This window comes from Zalophus californianus, chromosome 5 (genome assembly GCF_009762305.2).
Source record: "Zalophus californianus isolate mZalCal1 chromosome 5, mZalCal1.pri.v2, whole genome shotgun sequence".
Taxonomy (NCBI): Eukaryota; Metazoa; Chordata; class Mammalia; order Carnivora; family Otariidae; genus Zalophus; species Zalophus californianus.
Window position 1 is genome coordinate 88,686,092 of NC_045599.1, and position 19,078 is coordinate 88,705,169.

General features: G+C 41.8%; 1 protein-coding gene across 2 annotated transcripts in view; it reads right to left on the minus strand.

Annotated features, from left to right (window-relative positions):
* MCC (MCC regulator of WNT signaling pathway) overlaps positions 1 to 19,078 on the minus strand; it is a 392,983-nt gene that overhangs the window by 275,076 nt on the left and 98,829 nt on the right. The gene's annotated exons all lie outside the window — the stretch shown is intronic.

Here is a 19,078-nt window from a genome sequence, read left to right on the forward strand (position 1 = left end):
CTGATCTTTTTCAAATCAAAATTCAACTTGAAAGAAACTAATCTCTGCTCCCATGTATGAGTCAAATTTTATATGTAACAAATCTGAGACCGAACTCAAAGTTAAACATAGGGCTAAATTCTTTGAAAATACTGATATTCAGGACGCCTGGGCGGCTCAGTTGGTGAAGCATCTGCCTTTGGCTCAAGTCATGATCCCAGTGTCCTGGGATCGAGTCCTGAGTCGGGCGCCCTGCTCAGCGGGGAGTCTGCTTCTCCCTTTGCCTCTGCTCCTCTCCCCACCCCACCCCCGTTCATGCTCACTCTCTTTCTCTCTCAAATAAATAAATAAAATCTTTTTTAAAAATGCTATTCAACAGGCTTCGAGCGTGCTGGATCTAGGAAGTATGGAGTATCCTTTGCCACGGTTCCTGGTTAAACTACTGCGGGACATCACAATGCAGACATCACCAGGCCCCTCTCTCATACAAAACTCAAGAAGACAATCTAGAAGTTCCTCGTACCTTGCCTACTCCTGGGCAAACCTGACTCAAAGAGTGGCCACGTGGGGCCCGAAAGTCATTTCTCAGCATAATTTTGTCTTGGCCTTCTCATTTCTTTTCTAAAAAGAACAGAATGGCAGCATGGCCATTAGCGTAGCAAGATTATCACCATAAAATACTAAAAAACCACCTCCACATGTCAAACAGAATAACCAAAAGACATTTCTACATCCCTGTTTTAAAAGTGTTTTGTTTCCTCATCTTCTGTAATTGGACTCACCAGCATATTTAACAAGGTATCTAAACTTCTACAAAAATACAAACAATATCTTAGCTTTCAGTATTTTTAGATGCATGTACTATGTCATCCCAGAAAAACCCACATTCATATGTATACCAAACTTAATATGTACTAACACACACACACACACATGCACACACACACACAAGCTGTCTTAAAAAATGAATTTCTGTAGCAAATATGGCAATGGATCCTAAGTGAGAAATACATTGAAAATGAAAGAAATGCAAATTTAGAGTCATGTCAGGAAACAGATTTTCCAATGGTGATAAAATTGTACATGAGACAAGACTATTGAAGAAAATGCACCAGAGTTACTGCAAAAAAAGAAAAGAAAAGAAAAGAAAAGAAAAAAGAAAAAAGTCAATGTCCAGGAGGAACAGAGTACCAACTGGCAAAGAAGGCTGATAACCTACAAGCCCTCTGCTTGTTCCAAATATTTATATTTCTGGAGAAATACAGGTTTGTTTTAGAATTAGGAAAGCATATTGCTGACATCTTACATTTTCCACCAGTCGGTAACCAGTTTAATTACTAACAGAGTTCCCTGACCAAACTATTGCTTCATAAAAGGTAGTTCCCTCACAGATTACACCCTCTTCTTTGCAACCCAACTCTGGTCCCAAACAATGGCACATGGACATTGCTGAATGAAACCTCAGTGGGTAAATCAGTATATAGATGAGATCTTGCTCTTAAATATAATTTGGCCAGATTTTGGAAATGTGACAGGAGGCTTGACTTGAATGTCAATCCTTTTGCCTTTCTCGGGAGTGTCAGTATAGCACTAATAATACTTTCTCAAATATTTTTAAAAGATTTTTTATTTATTTATTTGAGAGAGAGAGAAAGAGAGTGAGCATGAGCTGGGGAGGGGCAGTGGGAGAGGGAAATCAGGCTCCCCACTGAGCAGGGAGTCAGATTTGGGACTTAATCGAGGACCCTGGGATCATGACATGAGCTGAAGGCAGACTCTTAACCAACTGACCCACTCAGGCGCCCTAATACTTTCTCAAATACTTTTAATGTAATATCCTATACTTCCATAATTGACACAATAATATAAACAGCTTTAGGAAATTCAGCTGCTCTAATTTTCCAAAGCTAAATTTTTATTTAAAAGAAAAAGCACAGGGGCACCTGACTGGCTCAGTCGGTAGAACATGCAACTCTTGATCTCTGGGTCATGAGTACAAGCCCCACGATGGGCGTAGAGCTTACTTAATAAACACACACACACGGGCATGAAACAATATTGCATCACACACTCATGGTCCAGTCAGTGGTCATATTGCTGTTTTTGTGAAATATCCTCAGAACAACTGAAACTGCAAAATATAAAGGAAAGAAAATAAAAACAAGAAAGATAAACAATTCTCATTTCTACTGAAATCTGAAAATACAGAATTTCTATGTTTAATGTGAAGTCTAGGAACTAAACTAGAATATATCTTTTCATAGTTGAGTTTTAAAAAACCAATGTTTCTCTGTAAAATGAAGCAAATCCGAAATTTTTTTTCAAAAAACTACGGAAAAGAATTATTCCTAGGGTCATATCATTTTAATAACTTCGACCCCAATTATCAAACCTTGGTTTTGGGAATCAGAAGCAACCAGCTCTTTACCAGGTTTCTAATTGGAGGTATAACCTAAATCAGAGCGCAGCCTTCTGGGTGTGGGAGGAACTGTATCAGACAGGTGCAGAGGCCACATTAGGAAACTCAAGAAGGATGGTGATGTTTTGTAGTTAACACTTAGAATGTATAAAAATATCTTCTGAATTAGAAGCATCTCAGTTATTAGAAGACGGGGCCTTTTATTCCTGAACTTGACTCCAGAAAAGCAAATGCTCCATTTCTGTTAAATAAAAAGGCTTCCTAAAATGTAAAGCCCCAGGTTATGTATTAAAGAGCAGTGCTTCTCAAATTTTAATGTGCATATGAATCACCTGAGAACTTGTTAAAATGTACATTTTGATTCACAAGGTCTGGAGTGATGCCCAAGATTTGCATTTCTAACGAAATCCCAGTTGAGGTGGAAGCTACTGATTTACCCACCACACTTGAGTGCAAGGATATAGAGAACATACAACTGTGGCTTCCCCAGCTTTACCCTCTAGTGGGGAAAACCTCTAAGTAAACAAGGAACCATCGTAGTTTGGCCTTAAATCACTCCTACCTACTGATTTTCATACAATGCTTGTAAATTTTTTATTATTTCTGCATTAAAACTTCTTTTCGTGAATGTATTGAAACCACAACAGTGGACCTTAGAACAACCCTGGGGTTAGGGACACTGACCCTTGCACAGTCAAAAATATATGTATAACTTTTTTAAAAAGATTTTATTTGGTTATTTGAGTGAAAGAGCACAAGCAGGGGGCAGGGACAACCAACTGAGCCACCCAGATGCCCTTGTGTATAACTTTTGACTTCCCCAAAACTTTACTAATAGCCTAGTGTTGATGGAAAGTCCCACTGATAATACAAATAATCCACACATATTTGCATGTTATATGTATTACATACTGTATTTTTACAATAAAGTAAGCCAGAGAAAAGAAACTCTTAAGAAAATCATGAGGAGGGGCGCCTGGGTGGCTCAGTCGTTAAGCGTCTGCCTTCGGCTCAGGTTGTGATCCCAGGGTCCTGGGATCGGGCCAGCATTGGGCTCCCTGCTCTGTGGGAAGCCTGCTTCTCCCTCTCCCACTCCCCCTGCTTGTGTTCCCTCTCTAGCTGTGTCTCTCTCTGTCAAATAAATAAATAAAATCTTTAAAAAAAAAAGATTTAAAAAAAAGAAAATCATGAGGAAGAGAAAATACATTTGCAGTACTGTATTTGCCAAAAAGAATTTTAAAAATCTGTTTATAAGTGAATCCATGGAGTTCAAACTTGTGTTGTTCAAGGGTCAACTGTAAATAAAATGATCCCACAGGAAATGATACAAAAAAAACAAATCTGTTGTGAACAGTTTCACTTAAAAAATCAAGGAAATCATTTATGAAAAAAATTGAAACTGTACATTACTAGTTTCCCAACTGAAGTAAATGAAAGTGCTTCTGCACATAAAGAGGAAGTCAACTCCTCCTATCTGATCCACTTATTCCGTTAAAGTTCCTTGGATGAAGTCAACATTAGCCAGCAATGTTCATTTTATCCCAATTTATACCTCCTGTTTTAAGCAATCTGCTGAGTTAGAAGGTAGGGGTTTCCTATTCATTCAACAAGTATCTGTTGAGCACCAACAGTGTGTTAAGCACTGGGCTGGGTGCAGAGGACAGAGAGCGAATGAGTGGGAAGAGACAAACAATAAGCGAGTAAACAGTTAACTGGAAATAGCAAAATGCAGCACTGCCTTGGCAGAAAGGTGGGTGAGTCACTTTGGAAGCAGAGCCCCCAGCGCCAGTTGAGCCTTCAGATGACCCCAGCCCTTGATGAAGTTTTCACTGCAAGCTCCTGAGAGACCCTGAGCCAGATCAACCCAGCCCTGCCACACTTGGATTCGTGATCCCCAGAAACTGTGTGAGACAATAAACACTTGTTGTTTTAAGCCACTAAGGTTTGGGGTGATTTGTTGTACAGCCATGGGTAACTACAACAGGAGAGACTGGGTGAGAGGCAGAACACGCCTATTTAAACACAGCCATCTGGTAAGGCCTCCTTGAGAAGGGAGACACTTAGGCTGCGACAGATAAAATGGAGTCAGTCCTGAGGAGAAGGTAGCGGTTGGTGGTAGCAGGATGAAGAACCGCATTCCAGAACAGGGGTACCACAGGAAGGTCCTGAGCTGTATATGGGGGCAGCATGGCCAGAGCTTATTCCTACGGGGAAGTGGGAAAGATGAAGTCACAGAGGCTGTCTTAGCCAAATCAGGCGGCGTCTCTTGTAAAGAGTTTAAATTATATTCTTAATGCATTGGGAATCCTTTGATGAGTCTTTAGCAGAAGACTAATGTGATCTGCTCTGTTTTAAAAACCTCAGTGGGGTTGCAGTATGGGGAAGGAATACTGATGCCTGGCCTGCTATCTACTCTTCAGTTATTCAGGAGCTCAATAAAGAATGATCAGGAATGGTTTGAAAGCATTAGGAATGAGGAAAAGATCTAATACTGTCACAATTACCGATGCAATTATTCTAGATTCAGGCCTGCTGTGGCCTCTGGGCTGCTGCGAGGGAGAGAACAACAGGGGTCTCTGCCCATTTCTGCAGGACCACAGGGCCTTTTCTTTTCTTTTCTTTTTTTAAGCAGGCTCTGCACCCAGCGTGGGGCTTGAACTCATGACCCTGAGATCACCAGTCACTACTGACTGAGCCAGCCAGATGCCCCCTCGCGGCCTCCTCTGAGGCAGTCTCTGAACCTCACTGAACCCAATTCCAAACGTAGAAGAGAGTTATCTATTTGCTAAGCCTAAAATGTTGACATGACAAGAACAAATTTACAGTACAAATATTTACTCTTTGGTATGGGTTTTTTTTTTTTTAAGAAAAGCAACTTAGTGTTTTATTATGTAGATAATGCTCCCTGTAGAAAAATACTCATTTATTACGCAGGTAATATGAATGGCAGAATAATTAAGAAATGCAAATGCACAAAAGAGAAAGAAACCTGAACATTACCGGTCACCCCAATTACTCCAAGATAAATACCATTTTCATGTTGGTAAGTATCTTCTCGTACCCTCATGCCTGTATGTAATATATACTGGTCACAACTAAGATTTTTTAGGTTTTTTTTCCTTCTCCTCTATAAAAGGCACTAATACTGATTTTAGGTAGTTTGGAAGATACAGAAAACATAAGGAAGAGAATAAATAGCACCAAGAACGCTACCCCTCTGTCTTTCTGTGAGTCTAAAGGCAGGGCCATCCATTCAAACCTGCAGTTGTCACTGAGTTGCCATTGCACAAATATGCATTTCCTTAATTTCAGCCTCCCTCCTCCCTCACTAGAAAAGGAAAATAAAAGTTGAGGACTGTTCATTACATAGAGGATTTTGGCACCATTTTTATACCTCCCACTGAGATAAGTAAATTGGGGAGAGTAGAAAAAAAGGTTTCTTCTTGCCACAAATCCTAACCAACAACTCCCCTCTGTAACTACAGGAGCAGTGCTTGAAGAAATGGATACACTTTTAGTAATTCATAAAGTAACAGTGCTCAAACTGAATTCTCAACCTCAAAACAAAGCCTGTCTGGAGAAGTCTATTAAGTTCTGGTTGTCCTGGTTGTCTAAGTTTCTCTCAATGTATCTCTAATAACCTGATATCAAGTTTGAAATAAAAATTCTTCCCCTCCTGGACATTAGCTATTCTATTTTCATATGATTCCCTGGACATCCCTGCAAAGTCTTTTGTTGCTATCTTAGGCTGTCTTCCAGAATCACAAGTACTGTGGGCCCAGAGAAACTTAAATCTCAGAGATAATCTTGCATATTTTATTGAACTGAAAGCCATTTACTTAATGGAAAGTATGACAATGCATGATGCCATATCAAGGTTTAATTCATGTGAAGGCAAGACTTTCAAGAGCATAAAACCTGTATTTTGCTCATAAAAGGAGCCAGTCCACAGTTAAAGTTCACAGGAATTTTAAACCATTCATCCATAACCAACCCTGATATAGTTTTACCCCTCGGATACTACGGTTACCTTTTTGGATTCATTGGAAATATTTTTAGCCAACAAGCTCTAACAGAGACATGATCTTGATGTACCTGAACTCTGGAAAGCCAGGGTAAAAACCAGGAATTTGGACTGCATTGTAAAAAGGTAACCCGAGATGACTGTGGGAGGAGAGAGGAGGAGGGGGGAGGCAATGAGCAAATACAGTAATAAGGTTTCATTTACACCTCTGGTCGTAAATTAGATATTTTGTCTAGATTAAAGCCATTAGTGGGGACGAGTGGAGAAAATATGTTTGAATGTGATATGGTTTGAATTTCTCACATCTAACTATGAACCAGAACTATGGATAAGAGTAATATGGGGCACACAGAAGAACCCAAACAGAACCAGGACTGTCTGGTTGAAGGTTATATCTGGTTTCATAGTAAAGGGGAAGTTAGGACACACAATAGAAATCACAATATATTATTGATGTAGTTTTGGTGCTATCTTAAGTTGTTTTTGTTTTTGTTTTCGTTTTAAGTAAGCTCTATGCCCAATGTGGTCTTGAACTCATGACCCCGAGATCAAGAGTTGCATGCACTACCAACTGAGCCAGCCAGGCACCCCTTGGGGCTACATTAAGTTTATAATGAATTTTCTTGTGGTTTTCACTACAAAATATGGATTCAGTTACTCTCAAAACTCTATCATCTTCATAAATTCCCATGTTAATGAACCCCTTCATGTACTGTTAAACGTAAGATGTCTGAATTGGGGTGGGCGACGTCACACGATTTACCGTCAAGATTCTGTAGATGGTCCTTCATTTCAGAATCCTGTCCTAATAAGGCCTTTTTCTATAATGAAACAAAAATTTTATTCCCCTAGAATTTCTTGTAAGTAGAGTTTCTTTGAAAGGAATACTTTGATAAAGCACAAAGAGTGGAAGCATAAGATGCTAAGAATGTATTTAGTAACAAAAAATGGTTTCTAAACTACAACATACAATATCAGGAGAGGAATTTGCATCCCTCCTGTGAAGGAGAAGGGCATAGGGAAGAGTGGGCAGGGGCACTGCCAGGGAGAAGGGTATAGAACATAGAGAGAAAAGCCTCAGATCTGAGACAGGCAGGGTCTCCAGAACACGTAAGTATCTCATATGGACTCTTAAACGCCTTGCTTAAGAAGAGTTGTGTGTGTGTGGAGGGTGATTTACTTGTGATACAAATCTCTCCATGTCCTCATCCCTTACAAAACCCATGTTGCTCACCAATTCATTTGTTGTTGTTTTAAGATATTTTTTAAAGATTTTATTTATTTATTAGAGAGAGAGAGTGAGCGGGAGGGTGAAGGAGAGAGAATCTGAAGCAGACTCTGCACTGAACACAGAGCCTGATGCGGGGCTCCATCCCAGGACCGTGAGATCACGACCGGAGCCAAAACCAAGAGTTGGACGCTTAACCGACTGAGCCATCCAGGCACCGCTAAGATTTTTTTAAAGTAATCTCTACACCCAACACGAGGCTCAAACTCACACCCCGAGATCAAGAGTCACAGGCTCCATTGACTGAGCCAGCCAGGCACCCCATTAAGATTTTATTTTTAAGTAATCTCTATACACAACGTGGGGCTCAAACCCACAACCCTGAGATCAAGAGTTGCACACCCTACTGACTGAGCCAGCCAGGTGCCCCGCTCACCAATTCATTTGTGACCATAGATTCTTTTCCCTGAGTTCCAATTCTGGGTTGCAATGAGGGCAAAATTAGAGATAGCACAGAAAGACACTGAAACTGAAGGACAAGGGGACAGTTGACATTTGGGTTATTATAATTGCTACTACTAATTATTATCACATTTTAGTGTGAAACCTATTATACTGACATCTGTGAACATGAACTATAAACTAACAACAAAATGATCCTTCTCAGTACAAGTAAAATTGACACATAATTCATAAGTCAGCTAGTCCTTTTCTGCCTTAGTCATTGACAATGTTTATTTCCTCTTGAGCTGTGTGAATGCCACTCTTAAAGCAGGCAGTGCCTTCTTAAAGCAGGCAGCACCTTCCCCGACCCCCAGAGAAACAAATGGCACAATAAGTGATAGTTGGGGGAAGGCTGGAAAGGCTCAGGCTTCAAAGAGGGGCTGGCCGTCTACGGATTAGATGAGATGATACAGGCGAGACTGCCCCTAGGAATATCCAGCCCATAATAGACACTTAACCAATGTGACCAATTAGTAGCAGGAACAATAGTAGGACACATTAGTCCTTCTGCCTGCTTCTGTCTCTCGGGACAGGTTTTGCCCTCAGCCATGGCACAAGGATAATTACCTCAAAGACCCAAGAGACACAGGACTGGCGAAGAGACTACTCCTCGGCCCCTGAAGAATCTACTGACAAGTGAAGATGAGGGTCCACCTCTCTCCCCACTAACTCTTCTTCTCTCCCCCTTTAAGTGGAGCTGAAGGAAGCCTGCGCTATTCCTGGAAATTAGACGGAGTCCTCTGCGTTCCAAATGCATCTTTGATAGACTCCTCTAACTGCAGCACAGTGGCAGGTGCATTTCTCTCAGCATTTAATGCTGATTTTCCCTGTCATCTAGGCATAGAGAACTACACAAGCATGTCAGGAGGCTCCACCGTAAATCCACCAGAGGTTTTAATTACTCTCCAGTGACAATGTCTTATACGAATCAGAGACATGAAAACCCAACCAATGAGTGTGTGTGTGTGTGTGTGACAGAGAGAGAGAGAGAGAGAGAGAGAGAGAGAGAGATGGCCCAGGCTCTCCCCAGAACAGCCAGAGTATCTTGGCTGTACTCTGAAGGAATAAGGTCAGAAAGCCTGTAGCCAGCTCAGGGTGTGTGAGACCGCAGTGCACCCTGTCGATCCGATCAGGAGAAGGGATGGTTTGGTGATGGCACCACCTGCAGCCTCCCTCCAGACAGCCTGCGTTGAAATCTCAGCCTGCTGCATGCTCACTGTTAGACCGCAGGCAACCTCCCTGAACCTCAAATTCCTCATCTGTAAACAGGGATCATAACCACACGTATGGCATCTGGTTATTGTGAGGACTAAGCAAGATAATCCATGCCGAGCACTTAACACAATACGTGGTGTACAGTAAATGCTCAATAAATATTAGCAACACCAAGAGAAATGCAGAGGGAATCCCTGTCCCCACGTTGCAGAGCACGGGCTGTTATGAGGGTCCAGATGTCCTCTCCCTCTCCCCCCTCCAGGCCTCTAGTTGGGTGAATCCAAAAAAGAGCATCTTATGTCCCATAAGTGCTTAAGAATAAACATAGTGAACAAACATTTCAAACACTTAAATAATTTATAGATCTAGATATATGTATGTATGTATGAACACAACTGCTGTAGATATCACAAATTTAGAAACACACCCCACTAAGTGTATTCTATCTACAACTTTTATAAACCTAAGGGACTCACAGAATCCAGGCTCAGAGGGTTATCCCTTTCAAAGGAACAACAACCAAAAATAATTAAAAATAAACCAAACCCTTTATTTAGGTTCCTCAGATTCCATGAAAGTTAGATTCATAAGTAATCCACTGACATACGTCTTAGCGTCCCTTTGCTTTCCTCTTGAACGCCACGCCATGATCAGCTGCACCAGAACTTCTCTCTTCAATACCCTAGAGCTCCGCAAACACACAGCCTCGTGGCTTCACGGTCTCTAAACCCGCTCACGCCTACCTACCCCTCTCTCTCTCACACAGACTGGCTACGCCTCTCTCAGCAAGCAGGCCTCCTACTACTTAGGAACCCTCAGGAGAGGTAAACACAGTTGAAACATGATTCTCCTTAGTGATCATGGCCAAGGGGGCAGCTCTGCGGACTTGGGTAAATGGTTTTTGCCTCTGCACGTGCAAAATACAAGGACCCTTCACCATATTTTTCTCTTCATTCTTAATTGATGACTTTATTTGAAAATGCAAAGAGGCAAAGATAGAAAACCATACTGCCCCCAATTAGGAATGTTTGTTTCCCACCTTTTCTGTGCCTTGTCTTAAAAAAAAAAAAAAAAGAAAGAAAGAAAAAGGACATTACGATGTGAACAATAACTAAGCCCACTACTAAAGCCCCACTGAGAAGTGATTGGAAGCAGGATGGAAAAGAAACTACGAGGAATGACAGACAGGGTGCTCCCAAGCAGCTGCTCTGTGTTCATAAAACACTTCAGACATAAATAGCTTTGTGTGATGTGGAGGCGACTCCTCTCCCCCTCCCCTATACAACGGAAGGGCGGAGAAATGCAGACAGTGGTAATTGTCAGGTGTCTACACATGGGGCCACTGCCCTCTAGTGTGTACTTAAAATTGACAAAATTCCTTCATCCTGGCAAACCAGAGGTCTTACCCCCAAAGACAGTAGAAAGCAGAATAAAACATGAACCCCTATTGAACTATCCAACAGAATCATTTTTTTAAGTTTTTTTTTTTAAGGAATCTCTACACCTCACGCGGGGCTTTGAACTCACAACCCCGAGATCAAGAGTCGCGTGCTCTACCGACTGAGCCAGCCAGGCGCCCCCCTCCAACAGGATCATTTTAAAGACTTTCTAAGAGAGGAATATCAGAGGGCTTCCTGCCTCCTCACTACCTGTTGACGTCCACATTGTTATCAGGCCCTAAAACTGGATTTATTGTTTCGGTCCAACAGGTTGCCAGAGGGCAGAAGAGATACTTAAAACATTTAACGGCAGGATGTGGCCCAGTCACAAGCATCTAGAACATCTGCCTGGAGGATGCCAGCTGGCAGCAGTACCAGGCCCTGCAGCGGCCTCCCCTCAGAGGCTGACCCATGGGGAGGTTGTGCGTCCCTGGGGGACAGCGGATGGCGCCAGGTAGCCAGGGCAGTGGGGGGGGCCTGGTAGAGAAGCATACCAGTATTTTAACAAATGGTTGAATGTTACCTCCACAAAAGAGAGTAGAGGACATAAGAACCACCACCCAGCACCACACAGCAGAACAGAAGAGTGACCCAGAGCCCACAGCAAAGACCCTAAGGAGAGGACACAGGGGTCCCCCGTTTCCCACCAGCAGCTGTTCCTTCTCTTGCCAATGGCAAGGGCCGTCCCCTAGTCCGGGGCAGGAGCACAGTGGGGTGTCAGGAAATCCACCCTCCGGTCCTGGTCTTACCACTTCTCTCTAGCTGACATTAAGGGGATTTTTTTTATCTGGGCTTCCATATCCCCATGTTTTTAAATGGCGGGGTTAGACAAAGGTAGGAATTATTACCCTTTTGCATGATCTGGTATTTCCGTGTGAATTCTACATATAGGATTACTCGACATAATTTTTAACAACAACATCTTTGAGACTACTCCTAGCTCATAAAAAAGTACTCAACATCTCGAAATCTCGGTATCTTCTTGAGATATCATTTCTTCAGAACGTTTTAAGTTTTTGTTTCCAAATTGTTTCCACCCCAAACATATCCATTTGTAAGTAACTCTCAAGGCTTATTTCTGATAACTTGGTGGGGAAAATAGCAATAACAACCATGAGTATTTATTGAGCACCTACTTGCATGAGGCGTTGTATTAAGCACTTTCTACACATTATCTTGTTTAGTTTCCAGGACAATCATATAAAGAAGGTATTATTATCCCTCTTTTATGAGAACACAGATGCTAGCAGAGGTTAAATGACTTATCCAATGTCAGACTACAAGCACAGGATATGTGGGTAAAGTCTACATCCGCAGTGACCCTGCTACAGAATCTCATCCGTGCCAAAGTTCCCACCAGTTAATGGAGATATGGGAAAAACAAGAACAACTGTGAATTCTTCCATGAAGTTAAATTTTTCTTTTCCATTTATGTACTTATTTAGAGATGCCTACCTATATTTGTGCCGCAAAAGTCCTCTCTTTTATGGAATGATGGTGGTATTAGATAGTAGGTAGAGTGGCTTTTTGATTTTTGGCAAAATAAAAAGTTGGCAAGTCTCAATTTTTTGAAATGTTACTGGTCCATGGATTTGCAGTATCTGGGAGCCATTGTTCTCTAGTAGAATGAACATGTGTTATGCAGGGACTCCATTCATTCCCAAGATTAAAAGCTTCATAAGGGTGGTATGCCTGCCTTTTGTGTGTCTTATTGACAATAATTTGTTGGTAAGGACTGTCAGGTTAACATCTCTTCACAATCTGAATAAACTAGAAGGGAAAAAGATGGGGATTCCTCTGGCCACCCTGTAAGTTGGTCAGTCTTTCCATTTGTGAAAAAGACACGGAGGAAACAGAAGCTAAACTAAGAGCAGAGGGGAAAAAGTATGAATAAGTTCAGATTCTGCTAAATAAGAACAGAGAACCTCTCCAGGAAAAAAAAAAAAAAAAAACTAACTTAAACCACTTTTCCTATATTTGCAGATTTTATACTAATAATAGCAATAATAGTAAGCAACAATCCTTTGAAAGCATCTTCCTTTTCACAAATAAAGACCTCTGTCAAATTTAAAATTCTTCCTGTAAGGAGTTTTGTAATTTCAAAAGGATGTTGGAACTTCATCTCAATTTTATCACTGCAGAGTACTTCAGAGATTAAAAAGTACTTGTGAGGGCTTTTTCACAACTCAATCTTCACAAAGAATTAGTATACACCATAATAAATCATCTCTGTACAATAATGGAAATCTCCCAAAAGGCAAATAAGTTTCAAAGAAATAACTCTTCCACTCTAGTGCCTTTTTTTCTGGCAACTTCTGTATGCTTCCATGCCATGTAATCAACAAAAGCGTGAGCTAAAATGATAGTTTGTATATACATCCACATTATCTTTTTTGTTGACCACGGATTGAACTAAAGTACCCTGGTTGTAAACCTGGTAGAGCTTCACAACACCCGTTCCCAGTTTCCCGGCAGATGCAAAGAATTTCTTTGGGGCTAGAGAATTTACAGGACTCTACAGGACTCTATGTTCCTTTCTAGTCCCTTCCAGGAAGTACCAGCTTCAGAACCTAGGATGTCAGGGGTAAGGCGATGTGGGGGGATTTTTCTCCAGAAAAGAGGTGAGGGTGGTGGGGTGGGGGGTTGAGGTGGGTATAAAAGACAAAGAAGAAGAAAAGGATTTAAAGTCCTGTAAGAAATAAGAAAGGAAAGGGCCAGGACGAGACTGACCGGGACAAGCCTAATCTAAAGGTAATGACCGGGGGGAATTTACATGGCAAGCTGTAAGGGCTGCATTTGTTAACTCCTATCCAGTTCTCTATTTTCACTCGCAATAAACAAACCAAAAAAGAGAATAGAGTGTCAAAATATAATTTTCAATAAAAGGAAAAACATGACTTTCATATAGATACAGAATGAGCATTGTTCTAAGATTTACCTAATTTATTGAAGAACCTGGCAGGATAGTAAAGCTGATTCAAAGAAGGATAGGAGAGGCTATATAATCTTTTTTTCCCTCCTTGGAAATCTCCTTGGAAATCACTGCAGGCTCTATGGTGCAACGGGTAGCACGCTGGACTTTTAGCACAGGTAAAAACGTAAATCACTTTTGCAAAAACACTTGAAGTATGAAATTAAATCTTAAAATGGGCCAGGTTGAAGCCAAATTAACCAGAAGATTCTAGAGGAAACTGGCCTTGAAGAACAGGAAGCAGGAAGCAGAACTGCTCTTTTCACCTGCATAGAAAGAGGCAAAGTGTGCCTAGAAAGTCATCATTTGAAATGTTAGGGAAACTCACGGAGCAGAGATAGTTGGCTTTTAAGGTAACAAACAACACAAAGCCAACAGTATTATTTGTCTCTCCACAGAACCTAATTTGTTTACTTTTTGAAATTCAGCTTTTAATCTTTTGGAAGTAACAATTCAAGATTCTGAAAAGTTTCTATCTACCCTATATTCTAGACCCTTCTGTCACCCCTCTCAAAAATCCAGTATTTTATTTGTACTGTCTCAATTCTCTGAAAACTTGAAGAGTGATCAGCATGCTGTGTGCTTAAGAATCTCTTGTTCTTTGATTCTGAACAATGCCCAGAAGAGGGTGCTCACAGAACAATCAGCTTGCTTTAACCACAATCAGGATACATCTCTTGAACAAAGGCTTTGATGTGGTCATCCCGAGTTTGGAAAGAACCATAATGATCATAGCATCTTAAAATTACAAAAGGAGAAATGGAAAGTTCTCTAAATTAAAAGCAATTCAGGGATACATAAAAAAAAAAAGAAAAATTTGGTGAAGGCCTTCTAAATGAGGGGAAACGGGGAGACAAATGATGACTTCAACTTTTCATCAACTTTCTGTATTGCTTCAAATACTTTATATCTTGTGCATGACTTCTTTTATACAATAATTACTTTTAATCACCATCAATTAGGTAATGTCTTTATTAGTAAAAATTAATAAAGCTGATAATGAATACTTAAAACAAGTAGGATGGCTGAAAAGAATCTATCGGAGAAATTGATACACCATTCAGAAATTTATCAGTGTCGTAGCTAAAAGGTAAAACTTCAGTTATGTTTTATAATACTTAAATATGTCACTACTCAGAATCTATCACATCACAATTAATACTTAGACTCTTCACTGCAGGACAAATCTTCGGAGAGAAAATCCATCAGAGAGCCGACGATGCATCATTCCCAAGGCATCTCTCTTTACTAAGCTCCTGAAGAGTCTCATCTTGCTTTGCTGATTGCCTTCTGAGTTAGGCTTACGTGGTACCGGCAGTTTTGCCACTGCCCTGTCCATTTAGCTAAGCTGGAATGCCATTTCCCAGAGTTCTCCTGCCTCTGTGATTCTGTACGGCCCTGAGAGACCTATGTGAAATCCAGGAGGTAGAAGTGAAGATTTCTGGACGTTACGGTTAGGGGGCTGCTTAGCTACTGGTGTATCGGGCTTGTGGCAGCTCCAGATCCCCCAGGTCTCCTCCTCCTTCTGCTCTGAGTCCTGGGCCAGGTGTGTGTGCAGCTCCAGGATACCGGGGGGCCAACGTCCCCCCGCAGGTCCCCCACAGCACTGAGGTTGGTCGTGGTAATAAGAGAACGGAAGTGGGTTCCACTGTGTCCTTATGGGTCTCAGGTTGTCCTCATGCGTGCTGGCTTGTCTTTGCCTCCTCTGCACTCAGCTTTCCCTCTCGTATGCAGATCTGATGGACTTGGAGTAACTTCAGGTTCAACCCTAGATGCAGAGTCAACAGCCTGCACAGATCACTCACCCAGCTCCCACATTCGTGTCAGGTCTACCCCTTGTAATAAACCCTTACTCTAGACCACGGGTAGCCATCCGCTTCTCAGATAAAACTCTAGCTGCTATAAGCTTCTATGTACACCACCATCTTGTTGTCTTTGCATTTTGAACAGTGTGTTAAGCCTCAAAGTCGTAATATCCACTGTCTTTGGTAGAAGGAGAAGACAGGTATTTGGTGGTAGAAGAAAAGGAAGGGATGCTTAGAAAGGTAAAAGCTTGTATAGGAAGCTCCCAGAAGATTCTCAATGCTACAAATGCCAGTGCCAGTTATTGATTTATTGCCTCTCATCTTCAAATCCATCTCTCCTTGCCTTGCTTGTGATAGTGAAGCTGGACCCTGTAAACATTTCTCCTTTTTTTTTTTTTAAGACTTTATTTATTTATTTATTTATTTGACAGAGAGACACAGCGAGAGAGGGAACACAAGCAGGGGGAATGGGAGAGGGAGAAGCAGGCTTCCCGCTGAGCAGGGAGCCCGATGCAGGGCTCGATCCCAGGACCCTGGCACTATGACCCGAGCTGAGGGCAGACGCTTAAGGACAGAGCCACCCAGGAGCCCCTCTCCTTTTTTTTAATGATTCATTTATTTTAGAGAGAGAGAGAGTGAGCATGAGTGGGAGGGACAGAGGGAGAGGGAGAGAAAGAATCCCAAGCAGACTCTGCGCTGAGCACAGAGCCCGACATGGGGCTTGACCCCACGACCCCAAGATCACAATAGAGCCAAAACCAAGAGCCAGACGCTCAACTCTCTGAGCCACCCAGGCGCCCCTCTCCTTTTTCTATAAGGAATTCTCATCCTGGTTCTGTGCTGCTCTTCTTCCCTGAAGCTCTTATGGTGGATGGAGGCCAGGAGCACAGGACAGCCAGTGTCACCCCATTTGGTGGCACCATTTGGGGGACTTCCCAGTGGATTTCTGGCACCAAGCAGCAGGCCGCTTCCCAGTGAATTCCTCAGTGGACACCTCAGTGGGCACCCTCCTAGTGTTGCTCAACGAGTCTTGCGGACACCCAAACGGGTGGCATCCAGCAAGCTGAGCTGACACTCCAGAGCGCTGGCTTCCTGCTCAGCAGCCCTGGACTGTAGCGTCTCAGGGGACTTCTCTGCCATCTGGTGGTCCCCAGCCGCTCCCTTTCAGTGGGGTCTGCTGAGGAGAGGGCCCTCTTCTAAATTTGTGTCTTCCTCGAGCACTATGCCTCCACTCTGGAGGTAGTGGCTGCTCTTTACACATGCTACCCCTGTGTTCATTAGAATTTTCTTTACTCCTTAGTAAGTAATCTCCTGCGACTAGTTAATCATTTTTTATGTTAAACTTCCCCTGTGTGAATTACTGTGCGCTTTCTGTCTCTGAACTGGACACTGATAAAAATGTGTTTTGCTCTTAGTCACTAGAAAAAAACAGAGCTTAATTTTATTAGTTCAGGATTTGTTTTAGTAGGAACTTAAATTATGTGTAATGTGAGTACATAAGTGAAGGGACGGCCCCAGGTGCACAGTTTAGAGAGGGTATTTGCTTTCTTTGGCTGCCCATGTGAGGTATTCCTCAAAGTGGGCTCCATGGGTCCCTGTGAACAGAGCCTGAGTCAACTATTGCTGTGACGCAAACCGCCCTAAATGCGATGGTTAGAATCATGATCATTTATTATTTCTCACGTTTGGTAGGAGGACTCCAAAGTCACAAGACAAATGGTGAAGATACAGGAAAGGGTGAAGAATCAGGGTTCAAAAATGCACCCTACCACAGGGTCCAAGGACATTACCTAGGGTCTGTGAGTTTAAATAGTATTTTGAAATTTTCAAACTTTTTTTGTTTTTGAGAGAGAGAGAGAGAGAGAGAGCCTGAGAGTGCACGTGGGGGTGGGGGAGGAGCGGAGGGGCAGACGGAGAGGGAGAGAGAATCTCAAGCAGACTGACCGCAGAGCACAGAGCCCCACTAGGGGCTTGATGCAGGGCTCGATCTCACCACCCTGAGATCATGTCCCTGGAAATCAGGACTTGGATGCCTAACCAACTGAGCCAGCCAGGTGCCCCAGTATTTTGAAATGTTCAATTCAGTGAAAAAATAAATCACATTGTGATAATGAAGTCACAGGACTTCAGTTTCTGCATTTGTATTTATGGTCTCATTCCCACCAAGGGATCACCTTAAGTAAGAGTGTACAACTTTGTTTGAGGGGTTATAGTTTCTTTCTATGTTTCTTTCTTTTTTTAAGAGATTTTATTTATTTATTTGAGAGAGAGAGAGAGAATGAGTGGAAGGGAGAGGCAGAGGGAGAGGAAGGAGCAGACTCCTCACTGAGCAGGGAGCCCGACATGGGGCTCAACCCCAGGACCCTGAGATTATGACCTGAGCAGAAGGCAGACGCTTAACTGACTGAGCCACCCAGGCATCCCATCTTTGTTTCTTTCTTTGTTTCTTTGTTTCCTTCTGCCTCTCTCTCCTTTTCTTTCTTTTTTTTTTACTTATTCAGTGTATCCCAATAAACAGTCATCATTATTGATTATGTGTTCATCATAAGCTTTTATAGATGTAAAACATATGAAGTGTGTAAACTGTAAGGGTATACTTCATGAATTTTAATAAAGTGAACACTTCTGTATGTTATAGATTTACAGAAAAGTTGCAAAGATAGTTCTCAAATACCTCACACCCTGTTTCTGTTATTATTAACATCTTACATTACTATGGTTATAGTTGTCACAATTAATGAAACAATACTGACACATTATTATTAACTAAAGCCCATAATTTATCCAAGTGTCCTTAGATTTTTACCTAATGTCCCATCCAGGGTGCCACATTACATTTAGTTGTCATATCTTCTCAGGCTCCTCTGAGCTGTGACGGTTTCTCTTTCTCAGATTTTCCTTGCCTCTAGTATCCTTGACAGTTTTGAAGAATACTGATCAGGTATTTTATAGAATGTCCTTTAATTGGGATTTGTCTAAGGACTGTATTTTAATTATTGCTGGTATATTTAGAATTGTTAGTTCCTCCAAACATGTCACCCAAAATGTCAGAATTAGAAAATTTACTTCAAACACAAGAAGTTTGAAAATCACTAGTCTATGTCACAGCAGACTATAAATTAAATATACATAAGTGAAGTTGTCAAGATGTTTATTCCACCATTCAAACTTCAGTTTCAAAAAAGCCAGGTAGGTTTGTAGACCTTTCCCAGTGTTTGAATAGCAATCTCAATTTATAAACTGCCTGCATGTCACCCAAATGGACCAAACCATCAGCTACCCCCCTGCGTTCTGCAGCTCAACTTCAAAGGGAAGACAATAGCTCTTCACTAAAGGGTCACCCTGGTAGTGATTCATCCCAAGGTCAAAGGGAAGGTTAAACTAATAATGAAATTTTGTTTCTTTTCAGCAGAAAATATGTATTTTTAAAGGAGATAGAAATTTATTGAGTATAGCACAAGGGAGAGAGTGCCACAAGGCAATGGTGGGGGGGG